The following is a 16,739-nucleotide window of genomic DNA, read 5'->3' as shown; positions in this document are numbered from 1 at the left end:
CTTCACGGTTTTCTTTCTTGGAAAATGCGCACAAAAGATGCAATCCACATTTGGCCGTGGATACCGAGAAAGTTTTTAATCCAGTTGCTGGTCACAAGTCGGTCGATGTCAAGTGCAAAGATCTGTGATGAATATGAAATATGTTTTATAAAATATGTCATGCGATGTACCACTCTACCAAACCAAATACCAATATAACAAGTTACTCCAATACTGTTGTTTTTTCTGTTCTACTTTATTGTTAGGAAGATGTGAAATGAAACATCAAATATACAAAAATGTGTGATATGATAGTTTACATTTTTGTCGCGACAGCGCCGGTCAGTACATATTTTATCACACTGGATTCAGAATTACTCATTTTATTGTGTTCAAAGTCTCAACTAAGTTTTCTCGGAAACAGAAAAGACCTCATCTTTTTGCTGTGTTAATTAAATCATGGCGCTTAGTTCATATAGATAAGGAAGCTATTTTTCTGTGCTATCTATGATTTTTTTAAGTTCTTCCAGCGAAAAGAAAGTAGAGTAAAGAAGCGTTTTTAAAATTAACAATTAACAATTTTAGGATGAATTTAAAGGACGCATGTTAAATGTTACATGTAACTTTTAGCTAGCTTCTTTTAGCTAGTCAGAATGTAAAGAGGTAATGTAAATAATAAAAATCCACTGTCATATTTTTTTAAGGTTCCATGTGGCGTGAATAACATGTTAAAGTGTTTATAGATAAAGTGTTTATGGTTTCAATCCTTTGGGATACTTGTTACAAGCACAAATATGCACATTAAATAGTTTTTATTGGGATGTACATTTTTTATTATTGTCTTTGTGAAATAAAATACATAATTTACATTGTAACTAAGATTATTTTATCTTTGTGTGAGACTGTTCTTCATGCGTTTAAAATATGACATTTAGCACAAAAGTATTCATAAGGCTTTAATGGTTTATTTTTTTAAAGTTTAATTAATAACCAGCCAGCTAATTATAAAACCAAAGCTTCCTGGAGTGCTCTTAAAACATACTCCTATTTCATTCAAAGGCAATGCAATAGCGATGGAAATAGCTTCATTAAATCTGAACAAGCAGTCAAAGTTGTACTGTTAAATTCGGACAAGCTTTAGTTTCATACACCAGTATGTACACAAAATGGTGTTGACAACTGTCGATCTCGTATGTTGGAAGTTGTTCCGTCAAGTTGCAGGAAAGAAGTGCGTTTTTGATCATTGTTGCGAACACTGATTTACCTGGTTGTACGCTGTCGTATTGTCAACATAACTTGGAAAAAATGAACTACAAATGAACAGCCACTATAAACTCTCAGTAAATGTTTAATCGATACTAAATAGATTAACAATCAACTATTGAATGTTTTGCTTGTATGAGCTAAAGCCTACATTGTCATCCCGATGGCAAATTTCACCTTTTAGTATTTTCCCTCTATATGCGCGATAATTGAAAAAAAAGGTTTATTAAATATATATATATATATATATATATATATATATAGAAATAGGTGTATTAAACAAAAATATCGCCCGAGGTCGGTGCAATGACTGAGGAAAAATAATACACCTATTTCTTTATCCATTTTGACGTAAATGAAAATAAGATCGTATTTTATAAAACGAGGCAAATGTTGAGCACTTTTTTTTTTAACAATCAAGCGCTCGCAGTGAGACATTATCTCCTGCGTCACATTCAAGTTGAATTTGAAATTATTTATAGACAGTCCAGTTGATAGATTTACCAGATATGGCCTTTTAAAGTTTTCTTAATGTTCAATCAAGTTATTTTGAGCTAATATGGTAGACATCTAATACTAAGCGTAGGTTTAAACCTCGGACCTTTCGTTATTTTTGTAGCTAGCTCTAGTTGTGTACATCTCTATATTTGTAAGCCATGTACTTTAAAAATTTGTATATTGTTTTTAGTTAAGGCTTAACGATGTCTAAGGAATACTCCAGACTTTTTTATGGAATACAATCCGCAAAAAATCAATCACAAGTGCTTCAGTGAAGCGTAGTCATGTGTCAGTAGCTAGCCTGCTATAAAGACCAGTGAGAGAGTTACAGGTAAATAAAATCAACAAAACAACATAGCTTCTTTTAAAACAAATATTTTCCGTTTTCTGTCGCTATTCCTTCTTTAATGTCATACTTCAAGGATTAACAACATTTGTATTATCATTTTCTATCAGCTCAATTTATTGAAAAGGAAATTAAACCACGATAATAGAGCTTTAAAAGTTGTAACAACATATTTTACCTTAATTGTGTGCATCTTAAATAAAATGCTCAACACGTTCCTTGTTTTAAAAAATACGGACTTGTGTTTTTTTACGGCAAAATGGATATGGAAAATTGGGTATTATCGATTTTATCATGTTTTTTCTACAGATACATTAATAATAAGGCTCACATATAACTGATGAGCACTACACTTTTTTTGTAAGCAATGTCAATTTTAACCAGCCACTCCTTAAAATTGCCAAAAATATTAAACAATAGCTAAATAATTTGTTTAAGGTGAATAAGTGATAAAAAATAGCATAAATAAATTAAGTACTTTAAAAATAAACAATTTCTCTAATAAACTTACCTAGGTAAATAATGACTAAACAATTTTTGAGGCGTTTGTTCTTAAGTAGTCAAACGATGTTTGGAGCAAAGTGCAAAAAATCAAAACGGCCAACATAAGCATTTTCAAACAATCTTAAACAAAGTCGAATAATTTTTGAACGACTAAATATTAAAATATTCGGATTGTCAAATTAAATACCAATGTTTGTATTATGGAATTTCTAGGATTTACTAAATTGATTTCAAAGGCTCTCGGCAAAGTCAGTGTAAAGTGTACCGCCGCCATACACACTGCATATCGCTTTTTTGGGATACTTAGCTTATTACTTTTCCCCAAATTGATTCACTATATTCTCACTCAAGAGTAGAAGTTAAACGAATTCATGATAGTTAATAAAAGGTGAATGCTTTTAAAAACATGTTTTAATCAAATTCTTCTCTTTTCGTTAGCAAAACTTTCGACATTTCAAATATCAAGGCATTTTCTTTGAAGGACTGACTTTGGTTCCAAGCAACCCTACGAATGTAATTATTCTAAATTACAATTAACAATTCCAAGGCCTGCGTCTTTCTTGACCTTGTACTCGTTCTCTCCAAGAGTTTGTGGACATACTGCGTCTTCTTCGACTATTATCTCGTTCATTAAAAGCAAAATCATGATACCAATTTCTTGGCATAATATGTCTTATTCGTGATCTAAAACATGATCAATTAATTTACTTTTATGGAAACCATGACGACAATATCCCTGTATTCTGTCTTCAAGGGGATCGTTTTGTCGACAGCTACCAATGTGAACAACTCTGTCCTTTATTCCTGGTTTTCTCTCCATCTACTCGTATATCCCCCACTCTTTATCTTCTGCTACATTTATATAGGTCTTTTGATAACCTGGCTGACCTCCGCGTTTTTAAAAACCACGTGTATAATGGGGAGTAATAACCTCTTCCCAGTCAGACCAACCACAATAGCGCCCCACTAGCAAACCGGTCCATTCTCGAATATCTTCTCGCTTTTGTTTCATATTAGTAGTATAAAATTCTACATAAAAAGAAATAGAAAATATTGAAAAAGTACTTAACCTTTATTCTCTGTTTTAGAGATCAAGAAAAGAAAATTGACAAGCAAATTTAAACAAATAACAAATTTAAAGCATTTCTTAAAGAAAGAAAGTGCCTTTGTTTTTGTTTTTGAAACATAATGTTTCTTACTCATTAAAGTTAAACTTTGGACAGTTTCAAGCTGATTCTGCTCCTGACACTTCTGCTTTAAGCTTTAAAAATGAATAAGGCCAGACAATGTGGACTATCCACGTATAGGAACTGAAATTGCATTTATTAAAAAAAATTCATTTTTTTGTTCAAATTTCGTAGTTTTGAACAAGTGATAAATTCTAGTGATTAAAAGGAATCAGAAAAATTAATAATCTAGTGTATATGAGCGTGAAAGAGCATGATTTATTCCAGCAGAGATGAAAACAATAACTATCATTGGACTCTATTGAGATGTACAATCAATAAAGTTATTTCTGACAAAGTGAATTGAAATTATATTTCAATTCACTTTGTCAGAAGAAATGCATTAGTTTTCAGCATCTGCGCTCCCGTAGCTTTTGATAGCACATTGATAATTCACCATCAATGTATAATGGTTGCGGGGTGGAAACCTGTCCATTGTGTTCACAAGCGAAATTTGTACCTCGGGTCCTACAAATTTCTAAATCACGTGTTGAAACGCACTCAAAATAAAATAAGGAGTCCAGGGGCGCCAACAATTTCTGCAACACGCTACGAAAAAAGTCTGTAATATTTTTGCTTGAAGAATTGTGACCTTTTTTTGAGAAAAAAAAGTATAGGGGTATTGCAGCTCGTTTTGACTAAATTTGACGTTCGCAGTGAAACTTCAGTAACCTTGCTTCATTAAATGCAAATTAAAAAAGATAAATTAATAAAACAGAAGTCTGCACACGAAGCTGTGAATAAGATTAAACGTTCACCGCATGATCCAAAATTTCTTTTGAATATAATTGGCCATCTTCCACAATGTATTTTTAGATAGATATGCTTTATTTATATTCGATAAAGTAAAATGTGCGTTAAATAATCTCATAAAATAACACTTAGAGAATCATTCAGAATTAATCACGGAATCAATCAGAATCAATCACGGTTGTAAGGAAGATTACATCATGACTATTTCTACTAGGGAAGACTATTAAGACTAATAGAAATCGACTGTTATAAACGTAAAAACATATAAAATCTCAACCTCGTCCCCAGGGCATCTTGTATCTTTTCTGACCCCGGGACGGCGATACGAACATGGCCCTGGAGGAGGCTGGTCCGATATGAAACCTGATTGGCGCGGATATGTCAAATAATTATTGCGTCATACAAAACATTTTGGCGAGGCGGCGAGTCTGTGACCAACAGGAGGAAGCTGTTCGTTTTAAAATGGCGGAGGTGTATCAGCAGTATCAAGTTTTTTTTAAAGTGAAAAATTTAATAAAAAGCATTACTAAGCAATGAGAGTATAAAATAAGACATCATAAAGTAATACTGCTTACATGACAATATTTCAATAGCTGGGAATGTTTAATAAAGCTAGAAAAGTTGTTAGCTAGCACACTATACCTAACACACTATCAAGGTAAGAACAAAAGAAAGAAACTCAATTTGTTTCCAAGTGGCCAGGTTTGATTTGCAGCTTTTTGCAAAGACTGACGTTGCATAAAATTGCCGCCCATGTCCTTTATAGACAAAATATTGACTTGAGATTTGGTATGATATGGTTTTAGATTGGTTTGATGAAATTGAGCCAAAAAATAGTTCTATTATCATCATACATTCTGAGTTTCAGAATTTAGCCCTTTTCAAAGACGCCGATAAGCCGTTTTGACAGCATATCAATTTTGACCAAGATACAGATTCAGAAAATTTTAAAAGCTATTCTAACCTCAGAAATGTCAGATAAGATTCAACCTAAAATTATGCTAGTAAACAAAAAATTTAGTTGCAAGGAATGTCTCTTTGCTGACATCTTTTTGTGATAGGATGCTCTTATGAGAATACTGAATTAATCTTCACGGTTAGCTAGTTTGGCATTTTAAATATTTTCCAAGCAGAATGATAACAATAAATAGATGTATATATCAATAAAAATCGATTTTTGAACAGCAGCAGAATTTTGATGAGCTCTAAAAAGTGCGAATTTATGAAACTAATTTTGGTCCAAAATCCCCAAAATAATTTCCTCAAAAAATTATTCCCGAAACATTTTTTTCTCAAGGTAGCAATACTTTGCTGTTCGTAAAGTCGTATATCAATTCTTTCTAAACTATTAAGGCAGTGATACATTAAATCGAGAAAACAGATCACACGCAGACTTGTCGTTCTCGATTTTCAAACCAGCATAATGCTTTTGATAAAATTTTGAATTATTTATGTTTTAAACAGAAAAAAACCTTGTTTTTGTATAAATTAGATGCAAATTAAGTGTATATACAAAATAAATGTGAGCTTGCTGAGTAAAAAATAAAAAAGCTGCAAGGCGTTTTAAAACATGTCATTAAGAAAAGAAAAAGCAGAATTTATCAGTAATGGGTGGCTTTTTGGAAATGTTAAGGCCACAAATGTAAAAGAAAAAAATACTTCTAAAGTAAATACTCTTCTGAAGCCTTTTTCACCCAATATAACTGCAAGCAGTGAGTCCACCATAGTTGAATTCAGTTTCAGCTAAGTATTGTTTAAATACAGCAAAATCTTTGTCATCATATAAAAGCAGTAATGCAAACACAGATATGAACTCACGGTAAATGAGAATTCTAAAGTTCAGCCAAAATGAATAAAAAATGTAAATGTTAATATGAGGTTAAATTTCTGCCTAGCTACTTTCAGTCGGGCACCTAGAATGATACGAACATTTGAAAATTATGTAGCCATATCTGCACCTTAGAGAACCAACGAAGTGCTATGTTCAGATGGGCAAATCATTTACTAATTTCCAAGTTTCCCCTAGCTACAAGTTTTGCAACCCAGTGCTTGCTAGTCAACCAATTCAGTGAAATACACATAACTAAATTGCTTGAATTTCTTCAAGTAAACAGCAGCCTAAATAACATTATTGTATATTTATACATTTACACAAAACAATCAAGGGCAATATGCGAGAAGTTTGTGTGTTGCGATGAGAGGAATCAAAACAAACTCGCCGCACGCATCTGTGACGTAAAAGGCCGATCTCGCTTAGCTCTGCAAGGTTATATTAAAACTTTGGTACATTGAGACAAATCTCATTAAATATTACACACAGAAATACTGTGTATTGGAGGGTCACGTGACGAGGCCTCCTCCAGGGCCATGTTCGTATCGCCGTCCCGGGGTCAGAAAAGATACAAGATGCCCTGGGGACGAGGTTGATAAAATCTAAATTAAAAATATATTCTGCACCGACCCTGTTTTTTTATATTGGAGATCAGAATCTCCGTTTAAATCTCTAAAGAACATCATGATCAAACACTCTGCGGATTTTATTCTATCTAGAAGTGAATGCCATAATTGCGAGGCTTTATATAGCCTAATGTTTGAAGCCCATATTTTGTAGAATGCACTCTTGATCTCGCTAAAGCACTTGTTGATCTGAAATTGTACCATGTGTTATTTCTAAACTAGAACACACTTTCCATGTATGAAAGATTTAATTTCCATTTCTTGTAGACCTCTTTCAGTAATTGTCTACATTGTTGCACATGAATACCTTCCATAGAAGAAAAGGTTCCGCTCTAGACTGGGAGGTTGCCTTTTCTAAGACTCTTCTTAACCTTTGCATTAGATCTCCTTCTATTAAATCTCCAGACTAAAGGACAATAATTAAATTCAGACGATATGAATGTCGTATATATTAAATTTCGCTGTTTATCGTCAACAATCTAGGAAATTCCCTTCAAGGCATTAGATTTGCAGCTAGCTTTTTTGCACAGTGTGTTGATTTGATCTGTAAAAATAAGCCGATTGTCAAATTTATTACCTAGAAGCTTCACACATTTGAATGCAGTTAAAATTTTCCCTTTCAAAACTAAATGCTATAAATGTCTGTCTGGTTTTCCAAATATTATAAAAAACTTTGGTGTAGAGAATGGTGATAAAAGACATCCTTTCCCATATCTGTAAACATGTTAATGATTCATGTTTCATGAAGTAAACACATGCTTAAAAACACGAGCACATATTATATTCATTCTAACTGCACTAAGCTTTCTTATGATAATGAAGGAAGATAAAAGCAAAGGATTGGATGCGCAGACTATATATGACAATGCTATAGATAAAGGTGGTGGACCACTGGGTAGTTCATCTCAACGTAATGAACTCAGAGACGTACAGCAGGTATTTCTTGCTACTTGATTATTATATTGACTTATTTTTTCATATTGAACTTTTGCTATGATTGTCAATGTGCTATTTCTTATTTATTTCTTTTTTTTTCTTATTAGTATGTGAACCTTTTTTTCAGGTTTAAAACTTGCAGAAAAAACAAAAGGACAAAGATGCCGAACTGGATAAAATTGTATCGATCATAAATCTTATGTTAAATAAACAAACAACCTTCATTGGAAATTGTGTGCTTCAACCCGAGGAATCTACCATTCCTTGATTCTATGATTAACAGTTGAATGATTTGGAGAAGTTTTGCGTCAAAGGTGATGGTATTATTGGAAGATACAACTTTCATTTTGTCTGATATGTGCGTCTTTGGTACAGCATGCCAAAATAAAAGATTGATCAATGACAATGAAGAATATCTCTAGGTAATTGGACTATTGATAAGACTTGCTCAAGAAATGGTTGCTTCCAAGGCATCATTAGGGTGTTTAAAGTCCATAGGTAAATGACTTGCTATTTCATTTCCTGCCTCATACGCTTCTTCCAGTCAGATCTTAAGAAAAGTAGTGAAGCAATCATCTACGTGTTTAATATAGTGTTGGTGCTATAACAAGACTTTGCGAGGTTTTGTGATCTTACTGTTTGAATATCAAATTTATTTTATTGTATGAGCATGCTGTATAATGAAAAGATAATTACATTTTATCCTCTTAAGGTACTGATTTAGAGAGGAATTTATACAAACGTTACAAAAATATTGCGTTTTAACAAATTAACTCAAGGTCTCTATTCCATTATCTTTTCCTAAAATTTCTTTTTTCTTTTTTAGAGTGACTTGTTCATTTATTATGTCATTTGTTGTTACAAAATAGTACTTAGAGTTAAATGTCATTATTTTCTAATTCACTTTGTTCAACCGAAAATAAGAGCCTTATTGTCTACGTAATCTCTTCAAAACGTAGGACGCTATTCGAGAAATAAAATTTAGTGAGTCGAGTCATCCTCGGTATTTACTACGAAAATAAGTTATATGACCTTATCAAGCTTATGCATAATTGTTTTATCGCGTTGAGATGAAAATCGTATTAAAAAAAAAACAATTGTTAGTAATAAGACACACCCAAGAACAGGCGTAGTTCTTTCAACACTAGAGGCACCTAAAATTATCGTATTTCCTTGAGTGATACCATCCCATGTTTGATGACCTTTAATACCCCATTTGCACAGTAGACAAATTAAATAATTTGTAACAAAAATAGTTGTTTTAATAACTTAATTTCTGAGGTATGAGCTTACATTCAAATTTACATCGAGAGCTTACATCGAGAGTACTATAATATAAGCAGCATACGCTATAAAAAGCTAACATACTTTGTGGGAGCTAGTGATTTAAAATAGGAAAATTAAAGTATTATTTTAATCAAATTCCTAAAAAAATATTTCGTGAATACTTTGGACGAGTTTGGACTGTAAAAGGTCACAAAGATCAAATTACTTAAGATTAGTATTCAGCTTAATTTGAAATAAAAGAAACACTAAACCTATTTGGTGGAGCGTTTTTGAGCCTCTAAAACGGTAGGGGCACAAAATTCTGCTGTCCATAAATCTAGTCTAATTGTAACACAGATACAACAAGTTGGTGTACGTCATGAGCATTTTTAAAATTGAAGAAAAAGACACTACCTAAAAAGACACTAATCTTTATACTGTATACTTATATAATCCCATAAAATCCCATTGATTGTTCTACAATCCATTATGCTGATGACACAACAAAGTATCTCAGTTGTAAGCCATAAAAACTTTACGAATTAAGTACAAAAAACAGTGTCATATAGAATCAATGTATTAATGGGCGCAAAATTCAAGTCTAAGCCTCTAAAACAAAAGCTGTCATTTTCTCACCCTTTTTTGTCAATAGTATTAATTTTTCTCAATGCACAAAATATCCATTAAGTTTTAATTATTTTTTCAGGAACAAAACTTTTATAAAAAAAGTACAATAAAAAATAAAAAATAAATCAGAAAATCTCAGCGTACTGTAACATTGTGGCAAGACAGCTAATATTTTTGTCCTATCATTTTTGGATATAGTCATTTTTCCTTAAACATAGTTTGAATCTGATTTAAGGATTTTATTGATAAATTCGTTGAAAATATATGAAAGTTTATGTCTTTTATATTTTTGTTTGCAAAGGTGTATGCGTTGTATATTTTAATTATTTTTGATCATCCGCAAAAGAAAATCTTTTTTTTTTTACAAAAATTTGAGCTGCTACATAATATGCATAATACTAAAGTTATTATGAATAAAAAGGAAGTTTTGATGGAACCTAATTTGGAGTAACTGTTTTGTGATTTTGACCCTCTTTACAAAACTATATTCCACAAAAATTGCAGAAATTTTTATTCATGCCTCTTATTTCTAGAAATAAGTTTTACAAATATTTCTCACATGATATATGGAAACTAACTTTCATCAATTCTGCTTAATGTGTATCACAAACAAGAAAATCGAATTCCAGAAATTTTTTGACCTTTCTTAATGGGTACTGTTTATATGAGGCAGATTGGCTCAGTTGGCAAGCAACCCGTTTTAAAAAAAGTTTTTTGGGAAGAGTAAACCCATGACATGATTTATGTTGTTCTTGGGTTAAAAATATGTACATATTTTTTGAAGAAATAGCAGATGAAAGATGTAAACAAACCGGCAAAATAAACGCAAAATTGTCCAAGATTTCCTGTTTTTGTCTTTTGCTCTAATGAAATCATTTAATACAGAAAATACCGACATATTTTAGACAAAGTGATAAGAGATTTAAAACATAATGTGGTTGTTGTTTTTGTTTTAGCTTGCAATGTACATGCTTTTGCTTTTTCAACTTGGCACTGGCTTGCCAAAGTGATATTATATTAATGAAGTCAACACAACGATTCAACCCATCCTGAGTTGGAAAACGAGCCAATTGGTTTTAGGGGAGTTGACTCGCTCCGTATAATGTGAAAAAATAGTGGTCTACCATATGTCAGCTGGTTAACTTAATCACAAATGGGTCAATCTATCTTATATAATCAGGCTCTAGGCCAATTATTTGTTTTTGTTGCATTTATAGGTTTTTTTCAATAAAATTGATTTTAATGTTTACTTCGCCAGGGGCGGATCTAGGATTTTTTTATGGTTAGGCAAATTTTGTTTTTTTTTCAATTTTTTTTACGAGATACCAGAAGACCAGAAAGAGGTTTTCGAGGTGGTAACAAGTGCTTTTCGGCTACTAAGGCTATATAATAATATAAAATACAAATAAAAGTTTTGATACATAATGCGATAACTACTCCCGTCTTTTTACTATCTTCCGACGTTTTGTATATGCCAGAATAATGTTTTTTATAAATTTGAGGTTAATCTAATAACCAGGCAAACAATTTTTCTTCTTTCTTCTTTCTTCTTCACTTGTATATAAGCAGAAACAGAAGTAATACCAATGGACGAATGAATCTAGCATTGAAATCAAAATAAATGATCAATTGTCAAACAACAAACCATGAAGTGAATGGAGCGCCACTCAACAGATACAATTATTTGCATCAAGACCAGTCAAAATGATAGGGTAAAAGGCTAAAGGTAAAAACAATCATAATAAAAAACACACAAAATTTAGGAAAAACAGAACTTAAGTAATTACGTAAATTGATTGTGAAATTTGGACCTTACTCTGGAGGTGCTTTGTTACAGTCAATTGCTTCCAGGAGAGGCCACAAAGGCAACTCGAGAATTAAAGTTACAGAAAACATTTTTGTCAAAAATAGGTAAGGTAAGTACATAAAAATGTAAGTATAATTTAGGCAATGATAAGGCATATACTAATATAAGTATAATTTAGGCAAAAGAATAGGTATGGTAAAATAAGAGGTACATATGTATATATAATAAAAGAAGTGTTCTACAATAACTTGAAGTAAGGTTTTATGAAGAAGGTAATAATGTAATTCACTTAAAGTTTAATCGTCTATTTTTCAATGAAAATTTCTCAATAACATCAGAAATATTAGGAATGATGTTTTGATGTACATGCATTAAGGCTAAGCCATTTAGTCTATCTGAGTCCATGGTTGTGCGAGTAAATGTTTTTAACCTCTTCATGGCTGAAAATGTCCTTTCACACTCGCAAGAAGTCACAGGTAAAGTGGCTAAAATTCTCAAGGCCACTTTTACATTTTCAAACCCAGTAAAATTGACAGATTTCAATGTGGAGGAAATGTTGTTAGGTATAGGCCCTTCATATGATTTCCAGTAAATTTCCCAAAGTTCCAATTCATGTTCGATAGATTGAACATTGGGCAAGTCTTCTAGATAGAATTGAAAGAAAGCATTGAACCTTTTTTTCCAATCTACATTTTCTTTGATAAGACTCAGCATTTTTTCTGGGAGAATAGCTAGCCCACTATAGCAAGACAATGCTTTTTCTTCAAACCTGCCAGTAAGTTCGGAATGTAAATGATCCAACATAGGTATTGTAATATTCCTTTTATAATGATCAGAAGGATTTTCTGATGGTGTGTTGGATCTAAAAAGTGTTATACCCGAGGTTCGAGGACTTGCCTCAGTAACATGTAGTTCCTTAGCAAGATCAGAAGCTTCTTTGTACCACTTTTCATGGTAGTAGTCAATGTTGTTTCTAACCATGGTAGTACGAGACTTGAGAGCATCTATCATGTGTATACCATCCATGATATCATTTGCTCTGCTTTGTAAAAGCTCAGTTACTTGTAAAGTCATCAAAAAAATATTTTTAGTGATCATAAATGTAGCCATGAAATCAAATGAGGTTAGGACTTTTAAAAAAGGAAGAGCTTTAGAGGATGTGTCAGCATTACAAACATGATTTAAATTTAAATTCATTTCATCTAATGTGTTTACAATAGCTACATAAAGGTCATTAAATACCTCCATACCTTTAATTCTCTCAACCCACCTTGTTGCACAAACATTAAATAATTTATATTTTGTAGCTGATGGACAGTGTTCCTTGATATTACGTTCTAAAATCAACCGCCTAGTTTCAGAGTAATTAAAAAAAAATGAAATGTCTCTAATCTGTCCCATAACATTCTCAACTGCTTGAATGCCACAGGTTTTACAGATTGCTAAATTTAATCGATGGCTATGGCAATGCGTATACAAGGCTTTTCGGTTTATGCGTAGGATTCTTGCTGCCAAACCATTTCTAAAACCTGCCACTGAACCTGCACCATCGTAACCTTGACCTCTACAATCCATTATATTTAGCTGAAGATCTTCTGCGAGACATTTTAGGACAATTTTACATAAACCATCACCTGACAAACCTTCCCCACAATGAACCAGTCTTAAAAATTCTTCCCTAACATCACAATTTTGGTCAACAAACCTTATACAAAGAGAAAATTGCTCTTTGCATGAACTGTCCATGCATTCATCACCAAGAATAGAAAAAAATTTACTGCCTTTTATTTCAAGAACAATTTTTTCAGTGATGACTTCACCAATACAATTAATCAACTCATTCTGAGCTGTTTTTGAAATGTAGGTAGCATTTTTTGCACTGTTGTCAAGAGTTTCTTTGAAAAAAGGGTTTGCACGAGCTCTATAATTTAAAATTTCTATGAAATTACCTACTCCCCCAGATGAGTAACTGCCTACTTCAGGATGATAACTGCTATCATCTCTATGACCTCTTAAAGGGATATTTAGTCTTCCACACAACAAAATTGTATCGATGATTGGCTCAAGTTTGGCTTTATTTTCAGAAATCTGTTTACTTATTTGCTGATCAACAAGTTCAGAAATTGGTTTGCTTTTACCAGAATGCTGGCTCAAATATGTTGTAAACAGTGAAAATGTTGCCTGGTGAAGACTTTTTACAGAGCTAGATGTTTTTTCATGGTTTTTGAACAACGTTGTAGCACAACGTTTTGCATTAACAGGCTGTGTTACCAGATTTCTTATGTTTTTTAACAAATTAGGAAACTTATTTCCAAAAAGAACACATGGCAAACAGTAACCACCATCATAAGCAGGTGAATAACAAAGCCAGGTGTATTGTTTTAACCAATCAAATTTAAAGGAACGACCATCTTTAACAGGAAATTTATAGTTATTATCAGGGATGAAAACTTCGTTTATTAATTTAATTATTTCTGAATATTCCATGTTTTGAACTTTATTCATATACGAAGCTATATCGTTGGCTAAGGTTATTTCGGTTGACACAGAAATAATAGAACTTATTGCACCTCCAGAGGATTGCTTAGTTACAGGACTAATACTAGTCACTGATTTAACAGTAGAACTTGATGACATTGGAATATTTTTTGTTTTGGTTGACATATTGACAGCAGGAAATGTTACTGTAGGTCTGTCAGAAGCAATACCTAGGTCATTCATGCCATGTCTATTTACCCAGAAAGGCAATTTTGACTGCTTATTTTTTTTAATCACAGGTTTTGGCAATGGTTGCTTGATTTTTCTTTTTGGATGTACACCACATAATAGAGGCACAAAATGATTATGTTTAAATTCAATTTGTGTCGGTAAAGTACCACAATAACAAAGTAAAATGTGAAGACTTGTAGAAGAAACTGCAGAATCTCTAGGTTCAATATTTTGACTGTAAAGAAGTTTCAATTTTGCGTGACCACAGTCTGGATATAGTGTAATGATGTTCCTCGAAATTGCTGAGGACAGTGCAAAAACACAAACAAAACTACACCACTCAAAGTTTTTTATATTATGCATTGCCTCTACTTTAATTAAAGCATCAGCAGTTTTACCTGAATCTAAAGCAGCATGTGAAACTAAGAGACCACCTAAAATGTTTCTGAAATTGTTAAAATAAACTCCTTTGCCTTTCTCATATGCCGAAATTATAGTGGGATGCTTTATATAAAAGCCACTATTTAAATACAGTTCTAACGATGTCAAAGTTCTTAGTTTTCGAACAAGAGAGTTATCTCCACACAAAAACAAAGATACAGAGCTGTATAAACAGTTACCTGAGGCTTGTGACCTAAAGAAAGTAAAAGTTAAAAATTAAACAAAATTCCCAACTATCACACAAGCAGCTGCTGGCTAGCTATACTCCATACTAAACTTAACAAACTCATCAAAACATAAAACAAGATTACACTTGTCTCAGTTATCTTGTTTTTAAAAAAACAAACTATTCATATGATCGAGGTTATTAATTGAAGCTTTTGTTTTGATAAGAAAGATTTAATAACACGTTTTGTAAGAACATCTGTGGAGGTGGGGGTTAATTATTTCATAACAATCAGTGCTGGTGCTTAATAACTTTTAATGTTTTTCACAAAGAGGTACCTAATACTCAAGACAGAAAAAGCTACAAAAATTATCTAGCTACTTACTTCAAAGCAATAAATTTGTCTTTAACAAAAGGTTGGAATAAAGGTTTCAGCAACTAGATCGCGAAAATACTTCTTTCCAACATTATTAATCCTCTCATTATCCGAAAAGGTAGCCGAATCCAGAATTTCTTTTTTCAATTTTGCATACAACTCATTCAATTTATTCAAATCATTTGACTTGAAAGCTTCTTCAACAGTGTACTCCTGATCAAGGGAATCCATGTTGAAAAAGAAGGACACACCCTTGGCCGCACAGAGATTTATGTAAAACTTACCCGCGGTCGTTTTAGGCGTTTTTCTTCTCGGTTTTAGAATTCTATTCATTTGAAGTTGAAGACCCACGGACGTTTTAGGCGTTTTTTCTTCCGATTTAAGAATTCCATTCATTTGAAGTTGAAAACCCACGGACGTTTTAGGCGTTTTTTCTTCCACCCGTGATTTTCATTCATTTAAAACTTGGAAACCCACGGACGTTTTAGGCGAATCGGTATCTTGCCTAAAATCGCCCCGGGTTTACTTCTTATTGAATTTTAAAAAAAAAACAGTTCCTAACAACGCGCATCCAGGTTGGCGAAGCAAAGTTAGCACTACAAGACAAATTTACAAAAATATTTATTACTTTCACAAGTTATGCTATATGGCATATTTTCCTTTTTTTTGCCCAAGCTTAGGCTTAGGCAATTGCCTAGGCTGCCTAACCCTAGATCCGCCCCTGATTTTATCGGTAAGCGAATGACGTGCATGCATGCAACCAATGTAAACAACTTTTTCTTCTCCCTGTCTTTTCCCTCCCACTCATAAATTCCATACTTTTTTAGAATCCGCTGCTACATCTATACGCGTCTTTCGATAACGTCGAGGATTTTCACGTTTTCTAAAACCAACTGATATTTCAGGCATCATAATTTTCCTCCATTCAGACCACTCAAGGGCTCCAACAGTCTTTCGTCTTCAGTATCTTCGCGGTACGGTTTATTCCAAGCATAAGTATAGTAACTGCTATAATCATTTTCCATATTAATTGCCTCTTGTTGATTGGTTGAAGATTTGACACGTACCCATAACGAGTATTCATTTTTTAAGGCGACATTAAATAATTCTCTTTTAGAAAATCCGTTCCGACAATACAGATCAATTGTTTCCTGAAGAGGCTGATTTCCTGTGCATGTGCTACCAATGTACACAAATCTATTCCTATCTGGTCCTGTAATCTTTCACTCATAAATTCCCCACTCTGTACGTCGTGTCACATTTATATTGCTTTTTCGATAACCTGGATTGTTCAGATCGGTTAGTTGTGAACGTCGTTCAAAACCATCCGTTTCATTTGGCACCATCACCATCTCTCATTCTGACCAATCTGGAATACTTTCACG

At 32.8% G+C, this 16,739-nt stretch overlaps 1 long non-coding RNA gene across 1 annotated transcript; it reads right to left on the bottom strand.

The window, feature by feature from the left end:
* Positions 1 to 11,199: 11,199 nt before the first annotated feature.
* LOC130625571 (uncharacterized) lies at positions 11,200 to 15,375 on the bottom strand. Its single transcript, XR_008981736.1, has 2 exons — positions 14,992 to 15,375; positions 11,200 to 11,575 (listed from the first exon to the last, which is right to left on the bottom strand). It is a non-coding gene; the product is annotated as an uncharacterized LOC130625571 (long non-coding RNA).
* Between the last annotated feature and the right edge of the window lie 1,364 nt (positions 15,376 to 16,739).

The sequence above is a fragment of the Hydractinia symbiolongicarpus genome, chromosome 14, assembly GCF_029227915.1.
Source record: "Hydractinia symbiolongicarpus strain clone_291-10 chromosome 14, HSymV2.1, whole genome shotgun sequence".
Lineage (NCBI taxonomy): Eukaryota > Metazoa > Cnidaria > Hydrozoa > Anthoathecata > Hydractiniidae > Hydractinia > Hydractinia symbiolongicarpus.
The sequence above is the reverse complement of the archived record's forward strand: the minus strand, read 5'-3'. Positions and strand labels throughout refer to the sequence as shown.